Here is a 22811-nt window from a genome sequence, read left to right on the forward strand (position 1 = left end):
GAGCCCCAAGTCTGTCTCGCTCGGTGCGCTCCGTGGCCATTTTCTTTTCGGCCTCAGACAGCGCCTGCTTAAGGGTCGCCACCTCAGTCGTGGCCCCTACAATAAGCAGTACAATCCTGTTAATTTTTTCTTGCAATCATGCCTTTTTATAGGAACTTTTTCTGTAAGGTATTTCTTACCTTCTTTCTCCTCGAGCTGCCACTTGGCAAGGCCGAGCTCTTGCTCGGTCCGCTCGAGGTCCTGCTTCAGGACACCCACCTCCGCAGTCAGTGCGGTGGTGGATAGCAGCGAAGCCTGCATACGCATATTGACTCTTTTTGTTAGACTCCTACGAAATTTAATAGATCCTCTATTCGGCTTTTCTTTCCGAATGCCAAACAGAGCATCAGGGGCTACTGTCTATGCGGTAATATTTTTACATATTTTTACTTACCTCGAAGCCTGTTAGAAGGCTAGCGCAAGCTTCAGTCAGTCCGCTCATGGCGGACTGAACCTTCTGGCTCACTGTACTCATAATAGTATGGTGCCCCTCGTCGATGGAGGCGCCGTCAAGCACCTCCAGCAGATTGTCCGGCACCTCCGGTTGGACGGAGGCCGCCGGCTCAGAAGGCTTGCTCCTCTTGGAAGGAGTTCGCCTACCGCAGTCCGGAACTATGGAAGATTCCGGCGCGGTGTCCGGCACAAAGCCGGATTTGGAGCCCTGGGGGGCCTTATCCCCTTCACTCCTGGAGTCCGGGAGGTTGCCTTGCGGCTCCTCCGGGACCACCTCCTCCTACCCCAGAGCTTGTCGCGACGCCACTTCGGCATCGTCTGCAGTGCAGGGGGAGACAGCGGGCGGAACTGAGTTCACGTCCGATGAGTCCAGGGAGCCGCCCAACGATTCGTTGAATTCGGCTTGGGGCGGGCTGCATAATTACGTTCGACATTAGGGAAAGCTATGCAACAAAGAAACATCATGAGTTACTCTGATGTTCGAACTTACGATTTCGCCGGACGCTTGGCCCTGTTTGGCCACTCCTCTTCGCCCTCTTCGGTGTCGGGAGAGTAGTCCGGCGGAGAGGTCTTCCTTTTCCTAGACCCCTCGGCCTCCCCCGTTGGGGCGGCCTTCCTCTTCTCTCCTCCCTCCGCTGGGGGGGAGAGTTTTCTTCTTCCTCCTCCTCATTTTCACGGTAAGAGGGCGTCTCGGACTCGTCGGATGATGAGTCCGACACCACCACATTACAGGCACTCCTTCGAGTCCCCGTGGTCTTCTTGTTCTTGGCCTTCTTCTCCGGCACCACATAAGCCGCCGGAACCAGCAGCTTCACTAGTACAGCTGGGGCTGGGTATTCGGGCAGCGGAGCCGGAAAGTTAATCGGTCCGGATATCGCCTGCCAAGCCTGTCAAAGGTAAGGGAGTTTAGATCCCACATAGAGTCAAACTATGAAGAAAGCTTAACATCCTGTAAAAGGTGAAGATAGCTTACCTCGCTAGCGTGACGCTGCGAGCTGTATCCGCGGTCCTCGGAAGCGGATGCGGGAGCCTCAGTGCCCTTGAATAGCACCTTCCAGGCATCTTCGTACGTCGTGTCGAAGAGCCTGCTAAGGGTTTGGTGCTGCGCTGGGTCGAACTCCCACAGATTAAAATCCCGTTGTTGGCACGGGAGGATCCGGCGGACGAGCATAACCTGGATTACATTAACAAGCCGGATTGGCTTGTTCACCAGGGACTGGATGCATGTTTGCAATCCGGTCACCTCTTTTTCGTCACCCCATGACAGGCCCGTCTCTTTCCAGGACATAAGCTGCGTGGGGGGTCCGGATCAGAACTCGGGGGCTGCGGTCCATTTCGGATTGCGTGGCTCGGTGATGTAAAACCACCCAGATTGCCACCCCTTTAGGGTCTCCACAAAAGAGCCCTTGAACCATAGGACGTTGGCCATCTTGCCCGCCATGGCGCCTCCGCACTACGCTTGGCTGCCGCGCACCACCTTGGGCTTGATGTTGAAGGTCTTGAGCCAGAGGCCGAAATGAGGGCGGACGCGGAGGAAAGCCTCGCACACGACGATAAATGCCGAGATGTTGAGGATGAAGTTCGGGGCCAGATCGTGGAAATCCAGGCCGTAGTAGAACATGAGCCCCCGGACAAATGGGTGGAGTGGAAAACCCAGTCCGCGGAGGAAGTGGGGGAGAAATACTACCCTCTCATGGGGCCTTGGGGTGGGGAGAAGCTGCCCCTTTTCGGGAAGCCGGTGCGCGATGTCCTTGGACAGGTATCCGGCCTTCCTTAGCTTATTGACTTGGCCCTCCGTAGCGGAGGAGACCATCCACTTGCCTGCCGCTCCGGACATTGCTGGAGAAGGCTGAGGTGGGAAGTGCGGGCTTGGGCGCTGGAGCTCGAGTGCGTAGGAGATGGATAGGTAAAGGAGGAAGAAGGCGTAGGTAAAAAGATGGATCCTTATCCCCTTATATGGGCGGATACGGTTGTGCATCCCCACCAGCCTAGTAAAACTCGCTTGCCTCCCAAGTGCTATGATAAATGGCGCGGTTGGGTTACCCACGTTCGTATTGATGAGAATCCCGTAAAGGGAGTACACGATCTCTGCTTTGACAAGACGTGCCAAGGAAACTACCTCGCAAAACATGCTGAGGTGGAAAAGTAAAAACGATTCGAGTAAAGGACTTGGCCGTAGTGTGATGACACACTGCGGAATACGTCAGCAATTTTGATTTGTGTTAATATTATTCTCTCTATGGCGATATGTGGAAGCTTATTTTGCAGAGCCGAACATTACTCTTGGTGTTTACAATCTTCTATGAAGGACTTGGAGGAGGAACCCGTCTTGCAATGCCAAAGACAATTTGCGCGCCGGACTCGTCGTCATTGAAGCCTGGTTCAGGGGCTACTGAGGGAGTCCTGGATTAGGGGGTGTTCGGGTAGCCAGACTATACCTTCAGCCGGACTCCTGGACTATGAAGATACAAGATTGAAGACTTCATCCCGTGTCCGGATGGGACTTTCCTTGGCGTGGAAGGCAAGCTTGGCGATGCGGATATTCAAGATCTCCTACCATTGTAACCGACTCTGTGTAACCCTAACCCTATCCGGTGTCTATATAAACCTGAGGGTTGTAGTCCGTAGGCGATCAACTCCATATACACCAATCATACCATAGGCTAGCTTCTAGGGTTTAGCCTCCTTGATCTCGTGGTAGATCTACTCTTGTACTACCCATATCATCAATATTAATCAAGCAGGACGTAGGGTTTTACCTCCATCAAGAGGGCCCGAACCTGGGTAAAACATCGTGTTCCCTGCCTCTTGTTACCATCCGGCCTAGGCGCACAGTTCGGGACCCCCTACCCGAGATCCGCCGGTTTTGACACCGACACTACCTCTTGAGCTTGCGTTGTATTTCCCCGAAGAGGAAGGTATGATGCAGTAGAGTAGCGTAAGTATTTCCCTCAGTTTTTGAGAACCAAGGTATCAATCCAGTAGGAGGCCACGCTTAAGTCCCTCGTACCTACACAAAACGATAGCTACTCGCAACCAACACGATTAGGGGTTGTCAATCCCTTCATGGTCACTTACGAGAGTGAGATCTGATAGATATAATATTCTTGGTATTTTTGGTATAAAGATGCAAAGTAAAAAGTAAAAGGCAAAGCAAATAGCAAAGCAAGATTAAAGTGATGATGAGAATAGACCCGGGGGCCATAGGTTTCACTAGTGGCTTCTCTCAAGAGCATAAGTATTCTACGGTGGGTGGACAAATTACTGTTGAGCAATTGACAGAATTGAGCATAGTTATGAGAATATCTAGGCATGATCATATATATAGGCATCACGTCCGTGACAAGTAGACCAAAACGATTCTGCATCTACTACTATTACTCCACTCATCGACCGCTATCCAGCATGCATCTAGAGTATTAAGTTAAAAACAGAGTAACACCTTAAGCAAGATGACATGATGTAGAGAGATAAATTCATGCAATATGAAATAAACCCATCTTGTTATCCTCGATGGCAATGATGCAATACGTGCCTTGCTGCCCCTTCTGTCACTGGGAAAGGACACCGCAAGATCGAACCCAAAGCTAAGCACTTCTCCCATGGCAAGAACTACCAATCTAGTTGGCGAAGCCAAACGGATAAGTCGAAGAGACTTGCAAAGATAACCAATCATTCATAAAAGAATTCAGAGAAGATTCAAATATTATTCATAGATAAACTTGATCAAAAACCCACAATTCACCGGTCTCAACAAACACACTGCAAAAAGGAGATTACATCGAATAGATCTCCACAATAGAGGGGGAGAACTTTGTATGGAGATCCAAAAAGAGAGAAGAAGCCATCTAGCTACTAACTATGGACCCGAAGGTCTGATGTAAACTACTCACACTTCATTGGAGGGGCTATGATGATGTAGAAGCCCTCCGTGATGACGGCCCTCTTCCGACGGAGCTCCGGAACAGGCCCCAAGATGGGATCTCATGGATACAGAAAGTTGCGGCGGTGTTATTAGGTTTTTGGCTGCTGTTCTGATTGTTTGGCGGTATGTAGCTATATATAGGAGGAAGGAGTACGTCGGTGGAGCACCAAGGGGCCCACGAGGCAGGGGGCGCGCCCTAGGGGGGGCGCCCCCACCCTCGTGACCGCCTCTTTGACTCCTTGGAGTAGGGTCCAAGTCTCTTGGATCACGTTCGGTGAGAAAATCATGTTCCCAAAGGTTTTATTCCGTTTGGACTCCGTTTGATATTCCGTTTCTTCGAAACACTAAAATAGGCAAAAAACAACAATTCTGGGCTGGGCCTCCAGTTAATAGGTTAGTCCCAAAAATAATATAAAAGTGGAAAATAAAGCCCAATATAGTCCAAAACAGTAGATAATATAGCATGGAGCAATCAAAAATTATAGATACGTTGGAGACGTATCATGGGGGTGCCGTGAATCTGACAGAGCTTGTCAAGAATCTTGTTTAGGCCGGATGGTCCTTCTCTACTGCCTTTGAAAGGCTTTTTCCGCTGACCAGGTTGAGAGCCCCTGAATCCGGCGTTTACTGCCGTGTTATCTGGGCTACCCTCTTTATTTCGATGCTTATTTTTGTTGCGTCATGGTTTTCCATTGCCATCCCTGACTTCGGATGTAGTTGGGTCGCTGGTGCTGCTACGGGCCAACCTGCTGTCTTCGCCTGCGCAAAAGCGGGTCATGAGGCTTTTTCGTGGCTGAGGTGTCTGGCGAGCCATTCGTCTCGGACACTGTATTTAAAAGCTGCTAAGGCTTCAGCGTCCGGACAGTCGACGATTTGGTTCTTCTTGGTGAGGAACCTGCTCCAAAGCTTTCGGGTGGACTCTCCGGACTGTTGGATTATATGACTTAAATCCTCTGCATCCGGAGGTCGGACATAAGTCCCTTGAAAATTAGCCCAAAAAGCGTCCTCGAGCTCCTCCTAACTTCCAATTGAGTTTTTGGGGAGGCTTTTCAGCCAGTGCCGAGCTGGCCCTTTAAGATTGAGGGGCAAGTATTTAATGGCATGGAGATCGTCTCCGCGAGCCATATGAATATGGAGGATAAAGTCCTCGACCCAGACTCCAGGGTCTGTGGTCCTGTTGTACGCCTCTATGTTCACTGGTTTGAATCCTTCTAGGAATTCGTGATCCAGCACCTCATCGGTGAAACATAAGGGGTGTGCGGCACCCCTGTATTGGGATATGCCATTGGGTTCGGACGGTTGTAGTATTCGGTTTTGATTTTGTGCCAAAGCGCGCTTCCTAGATCCATAGATGGATCTGGTCGCGCTGGATTTTTGGCGCAAGTTCTCATGTAGATAGTGTGTTTAGTTATGTGCGACTTTGTTAGCCGCTCTATCGCGGTCACAAGGTGGTGGATCCGGCCGGTTGGACGTCTCATTTTTCGGCTGTGTGGGCTCTAAGGCCTCATCGTTGAATTCAAGTAATAGCTTGCGCTTTCGATAGCTATTTGTGCGGTAACTTCCACCATGCTTTGTTTCATTGTCGAGCACTTTGTTCCACCTGCCGTTGAGCGTATCTTGTGCGGCCTTAAGCCTTTGCTTATGCTTTTTTAGGCTCCTCGCTATGGCAATAAGCCTTTTGCGGAGGTTCTCTTGCTCCAAGTTCGTTTCTGGGATGGTGTGTGCATATTCGTCTGGACTGTTTTCCTCCCCAGACGGGGTTTGATGAGGTTTATCCTTGGCGTCGCCGTGTTCGGACGCCGGATCTGCACTGTGTCGCTGTTTGCGTCTTGATCGTGCTCTGGCAGTGGGGCGGCGCAGTCATCGTTTCTTCTAGAGTTGACTGGGCTGCTATTTCCTCTTGCGCTGTTATCTTTGTTTTTGCTATGGCAGGACTTAGAGCTGCGCCACTGATGTCGGCGCTTGGGTTGCTTGGAGGGGGGATGCTCCGCTATCTCTTCTCCATTGCCCTCTTTGGGTGTATCCACCATGTATATGTCATGTGATGAAGTGGTTGTCCGGCGCCCTGTGGGTGCTGGTTCCTGTTTGTCTCTTGTATCTTTATTCATATCGTCGATGTCTTCGGAGTCGAAGTTAAGCATGTCGGTTAAGTCGTCGACAGTGGCTACCAAGTGGGTGGTGGGTGGGCAGCGAATTTCTTCATTGTCCGCATCCCATTCTAGCCGAACATAGTTCGGCCAAGGTTCTCCTGACAGGGAGAGAGACCTTAATGAATTTAGCAAATCGCTGAAAGGCGAGTGCTGAATGATATCCGCGGAGGTGAACTCCATGATCGGCGCCCACTCGGGCTCGACGAGCACGGATATAAGCGGCTCGGAGTCCGTGGCCGGGGGTGAATCCAGTGGTTCGGCAACACGGCTCTTGTAAGGGGTGAAGTCAGCGTCTGGCTCTATCACCGCTGAGAGCGCGGCCTCCGTGGTGGGGTCTATCCCTCCGCTCTCGGATGGCGCGATTTGCTCCGGATTGACAGCTGGAGTAGTTTCATATGCGATCTCCCGCATACTGTCCCACGGCAGAGTTATGTCATGCTCGTCGTGACTGTGTGGCACACCTGACATGAGCTCGAATCCGTCGAAGATCAAGTTTCCGCGGATATCGCCCGCGTAGTTCAAGTTTCTGAATCTGACCTGATGGCTAGGGGCATAGCTCTCGATCTGCTCCAGATGGCCAAGCGAATTGGCCCGCAGTGCGAAGCCGCTGAATACAAAGATCTGTCCGGGGAGGAAAACCTCACCCTGGACCGCATTGTTACCGATGGTCGAAGGAGCCATCAAACCTTATGGCGACGGCAAAGTGGAACTCTCAATGAAAGCACCAATGTCGGTGTCAAAACCGGCGGATCTCAGGTAGGGGGTCCCGAACTGTGCGTCTAAGGCGGATGGTAACAGGAAGCAGGGGACATGATGTTTACCCAGGTTCGGGCCCTCTTGATGGAGGTTATACCCTATGTCCTGCTTGATTGTTCTTGATGATATGAGTATTACAAGAGTTGATCTACCACGAGATCAGAGAGGCTAAACCCTAGAAGCTAGCCTATGGTATAATTGTATGTTGTCCTACGGACTAAAACCCCCCGGTTTATATAGACACCGGAGGGGGCTAGGGTTACACAAGGTCGGCTACAAGGGAGGAGATTTACATATCAGTATTTCCTAGCTTGCATTCCACGCCAAAGAGAGTCCCATCCGGACATGGGACGAAGTCTTCAATCTTGTATCTTCATAGTCCAACAGTCCGGCCAAAGGATATAGTCCGGCTGTCCGGAGACCCCCTAATCCAGGACTCCCTCAACGAATAATTATGAGAATATCTAGGTATGATCATGTATATAGGCATCACGTCCGTGACAAGTAGACCGACTCCTGCCTGCATCTACTACTATTACTCCACACATCGACCGCTATCCAGCATGCATCTAGAGTATTAAGTTCATAAGTATGGAGTAATGCCTTAAGCAAGATGACATGATGTAGAGGGATAAACTCATGCAATATGATATAAACCCCATCTTTTTATCCTCAATGGAAACAATACAATACGTGTCGTTTCCTTTCTGTCACTGGGATCAAGCACCGCAAGATTGAACCCAAAGCTAAGCACTTCTCCCATTGCAAGAAAGATCAATCTAGTAGGCCAAACCAAACTGATAACTCGAAGAGACTTGCAAAGATAACCAATCATACATAAAAGAATTCAGAGAAGATTCAAATATTGTTCATAGATAGTCTTGATCATAAACCCAAATTCATCGAATCTTGACAAACACACTGCAAAAGAAGATTACATTGAATAGATCTCCAAGAGAATTGAGGAGAACTTTGTATTGAGATCCAAAGAGAGAGAAGAATCCATCTAGCTAATAACTATGGACTCAAAGGTCTGAGGTGAACTACTCACACATCATCGGAGGGGCCATGGAGTTGATGTAGAGGCCCTCCGTGATCAATGCCCCCTCCGGCGGAGCTCCAGAAAAGGCCCCAAGATGGGATCTCTTGGGTACAGAAGGTTGTGGCGGTGGAAATAGGGTTTCATGGTGCTGCTGGATGTTTTCAGGGTACGTAGGTATATATAGGAGGAAGAAGTAGGTCGGTGGAGCCACGAGGGGGAGGGTGCGCCCATGGGGGTAGGCGCGCCCCCTGCCTCATGGCCTCCTTGTTGGTTGCTTGACATCCACTCCAAGTCCTCTGGATCACGTTTGTTCCAAAAATCAAGCTCCCGAAGGTTTCATTCCGTTTGGACTCCGTTTGATATTCCTTTTCTGCGAAACACTGAAATAGGCAAAAAACAACAATTTGGGTTGGGCCTCCGGTTAATAGGTTAGTCCCAAAAATAATTTAAAAGTGTAAAATAAAGCCCATTAACATCCAAAATCGATAATATAATAGCATGGAACAATAAAAAAATTATAGATACGTTGCAGACGTATCAGCATCCCCAAGCTTAATTCCTGCTCGTCCTTGAGTAGGTAAATGATAAAAACATAATTTTTGATGTGGAATGCTTTCTAGAATATTCTTCAATGTATTTTTCTCTATTGTGGTATGAATGTTCAGATCCTAAAGATTCAATATAAAAGTTTATTATTGACATAAAAATAGTAATACTCCAAGTATGCTAATCAAGCAATTATGTCTTATCAAAATACCATAGCCAAAGAAAACTTATCCCTACAAAGTCATATAGTTTGGCCATGCTTCATTTTCGTCACACAAAATGCTCTCATCATGCACAACCCTGATGACAAGCCAAGCAATTGTTTCATACTTAGCCTTTTCAAACTCTTTCAACTTTTACGCAATATATGAGCGCGAGCCATGGACATAGCACTATGGGTGGAATAGAATATGATGATTGAGGTTGTGTGAGAAGACAAAAAGGGAGAAAGTCTCACATTGACGCGGCTAATCAATGGCTATGGATATGCCCACCAATTTATGTCAATGCAAGGAGTAGGGATTGCCATGCAACGAATGAACTAGAGCTATAAATATATGAAAGCACATCAAAGAAACTAAGTGGGTGTGCATCCAACTCGCTTGCTCACGAAGACCTAGGGCATTTGAGGAAGCCCATCATTGGAATATACAAGCCAAGTTCTATAATGAAAAATTCCCACTAGTTTATGGAAGTGATAACATAGGAGACTCTCTATCATGAAGATCATGGTGCTACTTTGAAGCACAAGTGTGGAAAAAGGATAATAACATTGTCCCTTCTCTCCTTTTCTCTCTTTTTTATTTTTATTTGGGCCTTTTTTTCTTTTGGCCTCTTTTCTCCTTTTTATTTTTTTGTCCGGAGTCTCATCCCGACTTGTGGGGGAATCATAGTCTCCATCATCCTTTCCTCACTGGGACAATGCTCTAATAATGATGATCATCACACTTCTTTTTTACTTACAACTCAAGAATTATAACTCAATACTTAGAACAAAATATGACTCTATGTGAATGCATCTGGCGGTATACCGGGATATGCAATGAATCAAGAGTGACATGTATGAAAAATTATGAATGGTGGCTTTGCCACAAATACGATGTCAACTACATGATCATGCAAAGCAATATGACAATGATGATGTGTGTCATAATAAATGGAATGGTGGAAAGTTGCATGGCAATATATCTCGGAATGGCTATGGAAATTCCATAATAGGTAGGTACGGTGGCCGTTTTGAGGAAGATATAAGGAGCCTTATGTGTGATAGAGCGTATCATATCACGGGGTTTGGATGCACCGGCGAAGTTTGCACCAACTCTCAAGGTGATAAAGGGCAATGCACGGTACCGAAGAGGCTAGCAATGATGGAAGGGTGAGAGTGTGTATAATCCATGGACTCAACATTAGTCATAAAGAACTCACATACTTATTGCAAAAATCTATAAGTCATCAAAACCAAGCACTACGCGCATGCTCCTAGGGGGATAGATTGGTAGGAAAAGACCATCGCTCGTCCCCGACCGCTACTCATAAGGAAAGCAATAAAAGAACACCCCATGCTTCAAATTTGTCACATAATGTTTACCATACGTTCATGCTATGGGACTTGCCAACTTCAACACAAGTATTCATCAATTTCATATTTACTCAACTAGCGCACCTCTAATATTACCACCTTTATATCTCAAAACAATCTATCAAGCATCCAACTTCTCTTAGCATTTAAAATTTATAACCAAAGTGAATTACCATGCTGTTCTAAAGGACTCTCAAAGTGATATAAGTGAAGCATGAGAGATCAATTATTTCTATAAAATAGAACCACCGCCGTGCTCTAAAAGATATACGCGAAGCACTAGAGCAAAAATTATCCAACTCAAAAGATATAAGTGAAGCACATAGAGTATTCTAATAAATTCCAATTCATGTGTGTCTCTCCCAAAAGGTGTGTACAGCAAGGATGATTGTGGTAAACTGAAAAGCAAAGACTCAAATCATACAAGACGCTCCAGGCAAAACACATATCATGTGGCGAATAAAAATATAGCTCCAAGTAAAGTTATCGATGGACGAAGACGAAAGAGGGGATGCCTTCCGGGGCATCCCCAAGCTTAGGCTTTTGGTTGTCCTTGGATTTTACCTTGGGGTGCCTTGGGCATCCCAAAGTTTAGGTTGTTGACACTCCTTGTTCCATAATCCATCAAATCTTTACCCAAAACTTGAAAACTTCACAACACAAAACTTAAAAGAAAATCTTCGTGAGCTCCGTTAGTAAAAGAAAAGAAACCACCACTTCAAGGTACTGTAATGAACTCATTCTTTATTTATATTGGTGTTAAACCTACTTTATTCCAACTTTTATATGGTTCATAAACTCTATTACTAGCCATAGATTCATCAAAATAAGCAAACACCACACGAAAAATAGAATCTGTCAAAAACATAACAGTCTGTAGTAATCTGTAGGTTTCGAATAATTGTGGAACCCCCAAAATTCTAAAATAAATAGCTGGACGTGAGAAATTTACCTATTAATCATCTGCAAAAATAATTAACTAAATAGAACTCTCCAGTAAAAAATGGTAGCAATTCTCGTGAGCTCTAAAGTTTTTGTTTTTTACAGCAAGATCAAAAAGACTTCCCCCAAGTCTTCCCAATGGTTCTACTTGGCAAAAACACTAATTAAACACAAAAAACACAACCAAAACAGAGGCTAGATAAATTATTTATTACTAAACAGGAACAAAAAGCAAGGAATAAAAATAAAATTGGGTTGCCTCCCAACAAGCGCTATCATTTAGCGCCCCTAGCTAGGCATAAAAGCAAGGATAGATCTAGGTATTATTATCTTTGGTATTTATCTTTTTAATGGAGTTATGCTCGAATCCGGGAGGTCACTTACGTTTCCCTTCATACTCGGAAATTTTTAGATCTAGAGCATCCAACCGCTTATTGCAAAGTGTAATCAATGTATTCATGCGGTGAAGGTTCCCTCCAACATTTTTAAGAGGTTCAATAGACTTTTGCAATTCGCATAATTTCTCTATGAGTTGGGTTCCCTCAGGAGATGGTCCCTTTTGTGGGGGAAGTATTCCTACTATCCCTTCTATAATTTCATAAGCAACACTAAGATCAATATCAATAAAATTCCCTTTGGCGGCAAAGTCAAGGAGTTGCCTATGGGGTATGGTGAGCCCAATATAAAAATTACGAAGTAAAATCTTAGAGTCTCCCTCTATAGTGCAATCATGATAAGATTTTATCATCCTATACCAAGCATCTTTTAAATTTTCTCCTTGTCTTTGTTTGAAGTGGAGAACTTCAAAATTGGGAGACAGAGGAGTAGATAAAGGACTAGCCATAACGACGAAGCAAACGATCCAACACACAAGCAATCTAGAAACAAGCAAAAGTGGCAAACTGGAAAAGAGGGCGAATAAAACGGCAAGGGTGAAGTGGGGGAGAGGAAAATGAGAGGCAAATGGCAAATAAAGTAATGAGAAGGATAAGAGTTGTGATGGGTACTTGGTATGTCTTGACTTGGCGTAGATCTCCCCGGCAACGGCGCCAGAAATCCTTCTTGCTACCTCTTGACCATGCGTTGGTTTTCCCTTGAAGAGGAAAGGGTGATGCGACAAAGCAGCATAAGTATTTCCCTCAGTTTTTGAGAAGCAAGGTATCAATCCAGTAGGAGACCACGCGCGAGTCACCTCGTACCTACACAAACAAATAAGAACCTCACAACCAATGCGATAAAGGGGATGTCAATCCCTTCACGGCCACTTGCAAGAGTGAGATCTGATAGAGATAATAATAATAAGATAAATATTTTTGGTATTTTTAAGATATAGATTGAAAGTAAAGATTGCAAAATAAAATAGATTGGAAACTTGTATGATGGAGAATAGACCCGGGGGCCATAGGTTTCACTAGTGGCTTCTCTCAAGATAGCATAAGTATTACGATGGGTGAACAAATTACTGTCGAGCAATTGATAGAAAAGCGAATAATTATGAGAATATCTAAGTATGATAATGTATATAGGCATCACGTCCGTGACAAGTAGACCGACTCCTGCCTGCATCTACTACTATTACTGCACACATCGACCGCTATCCAACATGCATCTAGAGTGTTAAGTTCATAAGAACGGAGTAACGCCTTAAGCAAGATGACATGATGTAGAGGGATAAACTCATGCAATATGATATAAACCCCATCTTTTTATCCTCGATGGCAACAATACAATACGTGTCGTTTCCCTTTCTGTCACTGGGATCGAGCACCACAAGATTGAACCCAAAGCTACGCACTTCTCCCATTGCAAGAAAGATCAATCTAGTAGGCCAAACCAAACTGATAATTCGAAGAGACTTGCAAAGATAACCAATCATACATAAAAGAATTCAGAGAAGATTCAAATATTGTTCATAGATAGTCTTGATCATAAACCCAAATTCATCAGATCTCGACAAACACACCACAAAATAAGATTACATCGAATAGATCTCCAAGAGAATTGAGGAGAACTTTGTATTGAGATCCAAAGAGAGAGAAGAAGCCATCTAGCTAATAACTATGGACCCGAAGGTCTGAGGTAAACTACTCACACATCATCGGAGGGGCCATGGAGTTGATGTAGAGGCCCTCCATGATCAATGCCCCCTCCGGCAGAGCTCCGGAAAAGGCCCGAAGATAGGATCTCTTGGGTACAGAAGGTTGTGGCGATGGAAATAGGGTTTCGTGGTGCTGCTGGATGTTTTCATGGTACGTAGGTATATATAGGAGGAAGAAGTAGGTCGGTGGAGCCACGAGGGGGAGGGCACGCCCAGGGGAGTAGGCACGCCCCCTGCCTCATGGCCTCCTCGTTGGTTGCTTGACGTCCACTCCAAGTACTCTGCATCACGTTTGTTCCAAAAATCATGCCCCCGAAGGTTTCATTCCGTTTGGACTCCGTTTGATATTCCATTTCTGCGGAACACTGAAATAGGCAAAAAACAGCAATTTGGGTTGGGCCTCCGGTTAATAGTTTAGTCCCAAAAATAATATAAAAGGGTAAAACAAAGCCCATTGACATCCAAAACAGATAATATAATAGCATGGAACAATCAAAAATTATAGATACGTTGGAGACGTATCAGTAGTCACTTGTTAAAATGTCTAAAAAGACAAATATTTAGGAACAGTGGGAGTATGATATAGAAACCAAACATGTGGCATTCACACAAAGCAAATCTAAACTAAGCTGATGACATATAAGATGAATAATGTAAGCAATGTGAGGCGCCATATGCATGATATGACCAACATCAGCCTGCCAGGTTAGAGCAAACACCTCAGGTGGTAAATAGGAGTGGTCGGCTCCCTCTGAATCCCCATCTGAACAGTTATCTTCCTTTAGAATACTATCTGGAATGGTAGGAGGGGGGGCACTTTGGCCACCATGGAGCGGCGTCTGCATGACATTGTATGTCAGGACCCCGATTCCAAGTCACATCGATCTAGCCGGTAACACCTCATATCACTTTGCGGCCTCACGCACGGTATTCCACGGGTGTCGCCTTACCATGGCCCAGGACCGTTTGCGCCTTTTGGCTCACGTATATGATAGTGTCGCTAGCATCCATATGACAGAGAACCCGGGCCGACATGGCTAGTCCTGAACCCAAAGCGGCACAGACCTATGGAGACAGGCATACATGAATCACATCAAGCATGCCGGTCATCAGCGAGTGATTCTGGGCTGTAGCACTGGGCTAACAGGACTCCGGGGAACCCGGGCTGTAGCAGGCTAGGCAGGACTCCGGATATCATTGTGTGACATTTCCCCGAAGGGACAGACATAGGAACGAAGTGAAACACATGCCGGCCAGTCAAGTGTCCTGAGCAGTAGTGCTGGGCTAGCAGGATTCCGGTGAACCGGGTTGTAGCGGACTACTATGGCTCGAGGAACACTAGACTACATTTCCCCATAAGAAAGGCTGCCAAGGATAAACAACTAGATTGTCGGATCCCACTCATACCAAGCATTTCAATCATACACACAATATGCCCGATATGAGTACATACAACATGGCATCACAACAAAACTCTACAACTCAAGTACTTTATTTAAAGGCTCCGGAGAGCCATACATAACATGTTCATACAGATAGGGGTCACATGACCCGGCACTCAAATCATACACTCACACAAGAACATACGGAAGCAACTAGTCTGAGTACAGACTCTAGAAAGAAAGAAGGCTTCTCGAAGCCTGACTATCTACATAGGGCCCGCCATGGCCGGGATCACCACCTGGGTGGCTAGTCACTCGTCGACATCAAGGTCTACGTAGAACCCATCGGAGTGGGCGGTGTCCTCTGAAACAGTAATTAAGCAAACCTGAGTACAAAGGTACTCAGCAAGTCTTACATCAGAACCTACTATACATGCTTATTCTCAAGAAGGTGGTGGGGTTAATGCAGCAAGCCACCTTTGACTCTTGGCTAAGCTATCCTACGGAACTTCACCAGTAAAATAGTTTTCGCACACAAGTCCACTACTCACCAACACAATACTCCACCGGGGATCCTCCCTCGTCATCCTATGAGAAGGCCATCCTCGGTACTCACACTTATCTTGAGTCTTTTAGTAGTGTCCATTAACTTGTCTATGAACTGTATAGGTAACCAAGTAGTCCTTTACCGTGGACGCGGCTATTCGAATAGTTTTATACCCTGCAGGGGTGTACTTCTTCATACACGCTTTCACCACTTACCGCCGCTTACACGACATGTACTCGGCAACCTTCAAGCGGAAGCCCAGCGAGGGTGTAGGCCACGGCCTACCTAAACACTTAAGTCTCTAGTCCAGGTTTATTGCCTATCCAGGTTCCATCCGCAGGGAGTCCGGCCGAGGTTTCCACATACGGCCCCGAACGATGTGAACAGGGTCCCGAGACGCCAAACGGGCGCCCGGCATACCCGGCCACGGTGTATCTACCGCAACATAGCCCACCCCTAGGGTCAACACTACGCACGGCCGCCAACACATAACCTACAAACACCAGAAACTATTTGCAACTCCTGGATAGAGTACTAGGGTGATTAAGAAGCCAATAGGGTCAATTAAGGATCCCAATGTATGGTAGTAGCTGAATTTTAAAATCACACATATAGATCTCAGTTCTTAGGGACGGCCTCAATGAAACAACCCACCATGTACTCCTACATGGCCTCTCATCGATACCTTTACCAAAACATGTTCAACACATCCCTCACATTACCGACATAAGCATTTCACTCTAGCCCATCACCCAGATGAACCAGACCTGACACAACTCTAAGCATAGCAGGCATAGCAAGGTAGGAATCACATACATGGCTCAATCAACTCCTACACATGCTAGTGGGTTTCATCTAGTTACTGTGGCAATGACAGGTCATGCAGAGGATAAGGGTTCAACTACCATAGCACACATCAGTTTGAATCGTGTTGTCTTAATGCAGTAAACAAGAGCAGAAGCGAGAACATGGGTTTGTATCGGAATGATCAATGGTTGCTTTCCTGATGGAGTGGTAGCGGGATACTGCCCTTCAGTTGGATACTCGTGAATATCCTCGGAGGCAGAACCTACCGCGGGGAAAACATCGGAACGCAATCAACACATGACGATATGCAACAATATGATGCATGCTATGACATGGCAATATGAATGTGTTTTGGCCTAATGCAAGCTAGAATAGAAAGGGATGAACTCATTTGAATCAAAGATTCAAATATTAGCTCATTAAATATGGCCTTAATAGTGCATTTCCTTATTCTGATTAAACAGCAAGGTAAAGTTGTTTTGTCATGCATGAAGCCATTACATATGGATAGATTGAATTTTTCTGATAATTTTTCATATATAAATTATTTCATTTGGAGTTACAGTTGAATTTCTATGATTTTTAGAAGTTTTAAACATTTTCTGGAATTTCCTGAATAAAAAAAATAAATCCAGAAAATGCGTTACTACGTCAGCATTGTGTCATGCTGACCTCAGCAGGTCAAAGGCGCCAGCCCAGGTCAAACCTAACTGGTGGGCCCCTTCTGTCAGCCTCTCAGCTAATTAGCAAGATTAGATTAACACTAATTAGTTGTCAGTGGGGCCTGGGCCCACATGTCAGTGATTGATTTAATTAAAACTAATTAAAGCTAAACCTAAATTAGTTAACAGACCGGCCCCACCTGTCATAGACTTAGGAGGGGTCTACCTGGGCCCACCCATGGGTCAAACTGGGTCAACTCGCCGGCGGCTCGACGCTGGCGAGGCCCGAGACGGCGGCGCGGCTCAGAAAATGCCCTTCGGCAACCAAATCGACACCGAAGACCACCCGTGCGAAGCCCATGCTCTCGCGCATCCAATGGAGCAAGTGTGAGGAGCTGGGGTGGAGCGAGCTCGCCGGAATCGAGCTCGTGGCGGCGGCCGGAGTTCGGGCGAGGTCGGTTTCGACGCTACGGTGCACGGGAGGGAGAACTGGGGGTGGCTACGGGTTCCTGGTGCTGCACTGAGCACGATGAGGTGCTCCGTTGTGGGCTTGCACGGCTGTGGCCACAGCGGCGCCATGGCCGGCGGCGAGAAGCTCTCGGCCGCGGTGGAAAATGGAGCTAGGGGACGAGCGCGAGCACGAGAGAAGAGCGGAAAGGAAGAGGAGCTCACAGCGGAGTCAGAGAGGGGGTCAGCGAGCTCGGGGAGGTCCTGGCGGCGGCGAATCGACCGGAGATGGCTCGGGTGCCCGAGGTTGAAGACGAGGGCGAAGGCGGCGATGCAGGGCCTCCGGCGATGCGTGGCTCGGTGGGGAGGACGAGGGAGTCGAGGCGGAGCTAATGGGCTCGTCGGAGGGGCGACGGAGTGGCTGTGGTGGCAACTACGGCGATCGGCGACGAGGGACGCACTCGGCCATCACAGGAGAGGATGAGGGAGACGAGGGGGAGAATGAGAGAGGATGAGAGGGAGACGTGGGGGTCGCGTGGCACTTCAGGGCGTCTCCCGGGCGTCGGCGGAAGCAGGAGGTGGCCGGCGCGTGGCCGGCGCGCGCGAGCACGCGCTCCGCGTCCTTCTGGCACGAGGAGGACGACGACTGGCAGCGCCAGCAGGCTGGGCCAAGCCAGGTGGCTGGGCCAGCACAGGTAAGGCCCAAGTGGGCTTCTTTATCCTCTTTTTTTGATTTAGTTTCTGTTTTCTATTTAACTGCAACTATTTAGCTTTATTAAAAATACTAAAACATTTCCAAAAATCCTGAAAATAAATGTAAGCTCTGTTTAGAATATTTCCAACAGGAAACATTTATTCCCAGAATTATTTGAGCATTTAAATTATTTTATAGCATTTAAATGCCCAAATTCAAATACTTATGATTTAATTCAATGACCTTCTGTTGACCTAGAAAAATGTGCACCAATTTTTGCCAGAGGTTTTAACCCAAGACAAAGAGGGTGAACTTTTTAGAAGGGCATTTCAGGTTCATTGAAAATATTTTTAGTAAACCCTAGTTGTTTCCAAGGGGGGTGTTGGGGGTTCTGTCTTCCCCAATTCAAATTTAAGAAGAATTTAAACATGATGCACATTCTAATGCTTGAACTAACTAGGGTGTGACAACTCACCCCCACTCAAAAGAATCTCGTCCCGAGACTTAGAATCCTCCGGGAAGAAGGTGGGGTACTCGAGTCGAAGACGATCCTCCCTTTCCTAAGTGGCTTCTTTCTCGGAATGGTGTGACCATTGAACCTTGAGAAACTTGATATTATGACGTCGAGTGGTACGCTCGGCTTGATCAAGGATGCGAACGGGATATTCCCGATAAGAGAGGTTATCTTGTAGATAAAGCGTTTCGTGGTCCACTCCACGGATAGGATCCGCGAAGCAACGCCTAAGTTGTGAAACGTGGAAGACATCGTGAACTCTGGAAAGATGCGGTGGTAGATCCAACTGGTAGGCAACTTCTCCTCGTTTGGCAAGAATGTGAAAGGGTCCGATGTAACGAGGGGCCAATTTGCCTTTGATACCGAAACGATGGGTTCCCTTTAACGGAGTAACCCGAAGGTAAGCCTTCTCGTCGACTTCATAAGTCATAGGCTTAAGTTTACGGTCATATTGACTCTTTTGACGAGATTGGGCTGTTTTCAATTTCTCACGAATAACGCGAACCTGCTCTTCTGCTTCCCGAATCATATCCGGGCCAAAGAGTTGTCTTTCCCCGGTTTCTAACCACTTAAGAGGCGTTCGACATTTTCGTCCATAGAGAACTTCAAAAGGAGCCTTGCCTAAGCTGGCTTGATAACTATTGTTATAAGCAAACTCTGCGAATTGAAGGCATTTCTCCCAACTTATTCCGAACGAGATGACAGAAGCTCGGAGCATATCTTCCAGAATTTGATTAACTCGCTCTACTTGACCACTTGATTGAGGATGGAAGGCGGTACTAAAGGAGAGACGAGTTCCCATAGCATTTTGGAAACTTTCCCAAAATTGAGAGGTGAAGAGACTCCCACGGTCTGAGTTAATTTCCAATGGAACACCATGAAGAGATACTATTCGGGAGATGTATAAATCGGCTAGCTGGCTAGCGGTGATACTCTCACGAACAGGTAGAAAGTGGGCTACTTTGGAAAGACGGTCGACCACGACGAAGATGGCATTATTCCCTCTCTTGGTCCTGGGAAACCCAGTGATGAAATCCATACTGATTTTATCCCATTTCCATTCAGGAATAGCCAAAGGTTGAAGGGTGCCAGCAGGCCGTTGGTGCTATGCTTTAACACGACGACAGACGTCGCAGCTAGCAATGTATTGAGCGATTATCTCTTCATCCTAGTCCACCAAAACCTCTGGCGTAGGTCTTGATACATTTTAGTACTACCAGGATGAATGGTGAGAGGGGATTCATGAGCTTCCTTAAGGATCAACTAGCGCAGATGTTGTTTCTTGGGAACCACCAGACGGTTCTCGAAGAAGACAGCACCTCGCTCATCCATGGAGAAACATTTAGCAACTCTGCTAGCGATGTTTTCCTTAATCCGGGATATGCCCTTATCATACCGCTGGGCGGTTATGATTTGATCCATAAGGGTAGGTTTCACCACCAGGGTGGAAAGGAATCCTCGAGGAACAATGTGAAGATTAAGCTTACGAAATTCCTCATGGAGAAGTGGTTGACTTTGTTGTAACATCAGGTTGTTACAATAGGACTTACGGTTTAGCGCATCAGCCATGACATTGGCTTTGCCCGGGGTGTAAGTTATTCCTAAGTCATAATCCGAGATCAAATCGACCCAACGTCTTTGCCTGAGATTCAAATCTGGTTGGGTGAAGATATATTTCAAACTTTGGTGATCGGTGAAGATCTCGCAACGATTACCGAGAAGGTAATGTCGCCAGGTTTTAAGTGCATGGACTACAGCTGCAAGCTCTAGATCATGTGTGGGATAATTTTCCTCATGTGGGTGTAAATGCCGTGAAGCATAGGCAATTACCTAACGATCTTGCATGAGTATGCAACCTAATCCTTGTCGCGAGGCGTCGCAATAGATAATGAAGTCCCTGGAGAAGTCTGGTGGTACCAGTACGGGAGCAGATGTCAGGCGTCTTTTCAGTTCCTGAAAGCTGAACTCGCATTGTGGAGTCCACTCGAACTTTTTATCTTTCTTGAGGAGTTCAATTAGAGGTTTAGAAACCTTGGAGAAATTCTCGACGAAGCGGCGGCAATAGCTCGCTAAGCCAAGGAAGCTCCGAACTTGCTTAACCGTCTCAGGTGGAGTCCAATCAAGGACAGCTTGAACTCGCTCGGGATTGACAACAATACCCTTGCCAGAGATTACATGGCCTAGATAGGTCACTTCTGGCAACCAAAATTCACACTTGGAGAATTTGGCATAAAGGTGATGCTCTCGAAGTTTCATCAATACCAGCCTTAGATGTTCGGCATGTTCCTCTTCATTCTTGGAGTAGATGAGTATGTCATTGAGATATACTACGACGAATTTATCCAAGTACTCCATGAAAACCGAGTTCATTAACCGAGAGAAGGTGGCTGGGGCATTGGTTAAACCGAAGGACATGACGGTGTACTCGTATTGGCCATAACGAGTAACAAAGGCCATTTTGGGAATGTCCCCGTTTCTGATGTTGATTTGACGGTAGCCCAACCTCAAATCCATCTTGGAAAAGGCTGAGGATCCAGCGAGCTGATCATACAGATCATTGATCCTGGGAAGCGGATATTTGTTCTTGATGGTGACCAAATTGACAGGTCGGTAATCCACAATCATTCGATCCGTTCCATCCTTCTTCTTGACGAAGAGGACGGGGCAAGCCCAAGGAGAGGAACTAAGATGGATGAAACCCTTTTTCAAGGACTCATCGAGTTGGTTCTTAAGCTCGGCTAGTTCTAAGGGTGCCATCTTGTAGGGTCTTCTAGAAATTGGAACAGTTCCTGGAACAAGGTCTATCACAAACTCAACATCCCTGTCAGGTGGAACACCTGGCAGTTCTTCTGGAAAGACATCCGGAAAGTCTCGGACTACCGGAACATCCTCAAGGTCTGGAAGGGGGTTGGCATTTAGGGAGTAAAGTTGGCGCTTGGCTACTCGAGTTAAGACATTGACTATCATGCCCGATGGGTGAGTAAGTTGAACGGTTCTAGTGGCACAATCGATCTTAGCATAATGAGCTGACATCCAGTCCATACCCAAGATGATGTTTATGTCAGAGGACTTGAGAGCTATTAAGGATGCAAGGAAGACAAGCCTATCGACAAGAATTTCGTTCCCATGGCTTACTCTAGAAGTTTGCCATCTAGAGCCAGGGGTTTGAATTTCCATGGTAGAGGGCATGTCATAGAATGTCGTGTTATGCAATCGAGCATAGTTCTCGGATATGAATGAATGAGATGCTCCAGTATCGAAAAGAACAGATGCCGGATGGCAGTTAACAAGGAGCGTACCAAGGACGACGTTGGGATCCTCATGAGCCTCCTGGGCTGAAACATAATTGACATGGCCACGTGCAGTGGTGGTCGGCTTGGCGTAGAAAGTCTTCCCCGCGGTCTTACCACGGCCAACGGACTTTCCAGTTTGATTCGGGTTGTTGTTCTGGGGACACTCTCGGCTATAGTGACCCGGCTCTCCACACTTGAAGCATGTCACCACATTGGGGCGTGGAGCAGCATTTGCAGCGGGGCCACCATAGGGCTTGGGCGGTGCATATTGCTGGTTGGGACGAGGCGCCTCAAAGGATGGCCTCGGGATGAACCTGGGTGGCAGTGCCGTGCTATGACGCCCGGGTAATTAAGCTACAGTGAACCTCTGCTAATGATGCCACGTCACCTCGATTACTGTTCCTAATCACGTGTTAGTTCGAAACTCATTCAAATTCAAATTCAAAATCAACCAAAGAAAAAAAGTTTTCAAATATTAAAACTAAAATGTTTGGAGTGAACCAAATATTGCATAGGTAATTATGGTGGAGAAAGCACACCTTTATAAAATGTTTAAACACTCTAAAATGAATAAAAAAGTAACAATAATAATTATTTAAATGCTTTCAAAATGTTAAACAATTTCAAAACTATTTTGTTTCGGTGCTAAGTGGTTTGTGGCTGTGGCTTAGTTTGGAAACTCTCTTTTGGTGCAACTGTAGTATTTTACTAAAATGAGAAATAAAAGAAAACACAAAAACAGAAAACAATACAAAAGAGAAAAAAAACTAAAACCTAAAGCTAACAGAAAAAAAACGGAAGACCCCTTCCCTGGGCCGTGGCCCAACTGGACCAGCCCACTGGCCCAGACCGGCCCCCACTCCCCCATAACCCCACTAAACCGAAACCCTAACCCCCCACTCGCTCCACTCCCTCCCCCGATTCCCCTGGATCGG

Source organism: Triticum aestivum, chromosome 1A (assembly GCF_018294505.1).
Source record: "Triticum aestivum cultivar Chinese Spring chromosome 1A, IWGSC CS RefSeq v2.1, whole genome shotgun sequence".
Classification (NCBI taxonomy): domain Eukaryota; kingdom Viridiplantae; phylum Streptophyta; class Magnoliopsida; order Poales; family Poaceae; genus Triticum; species Triticum aestivum.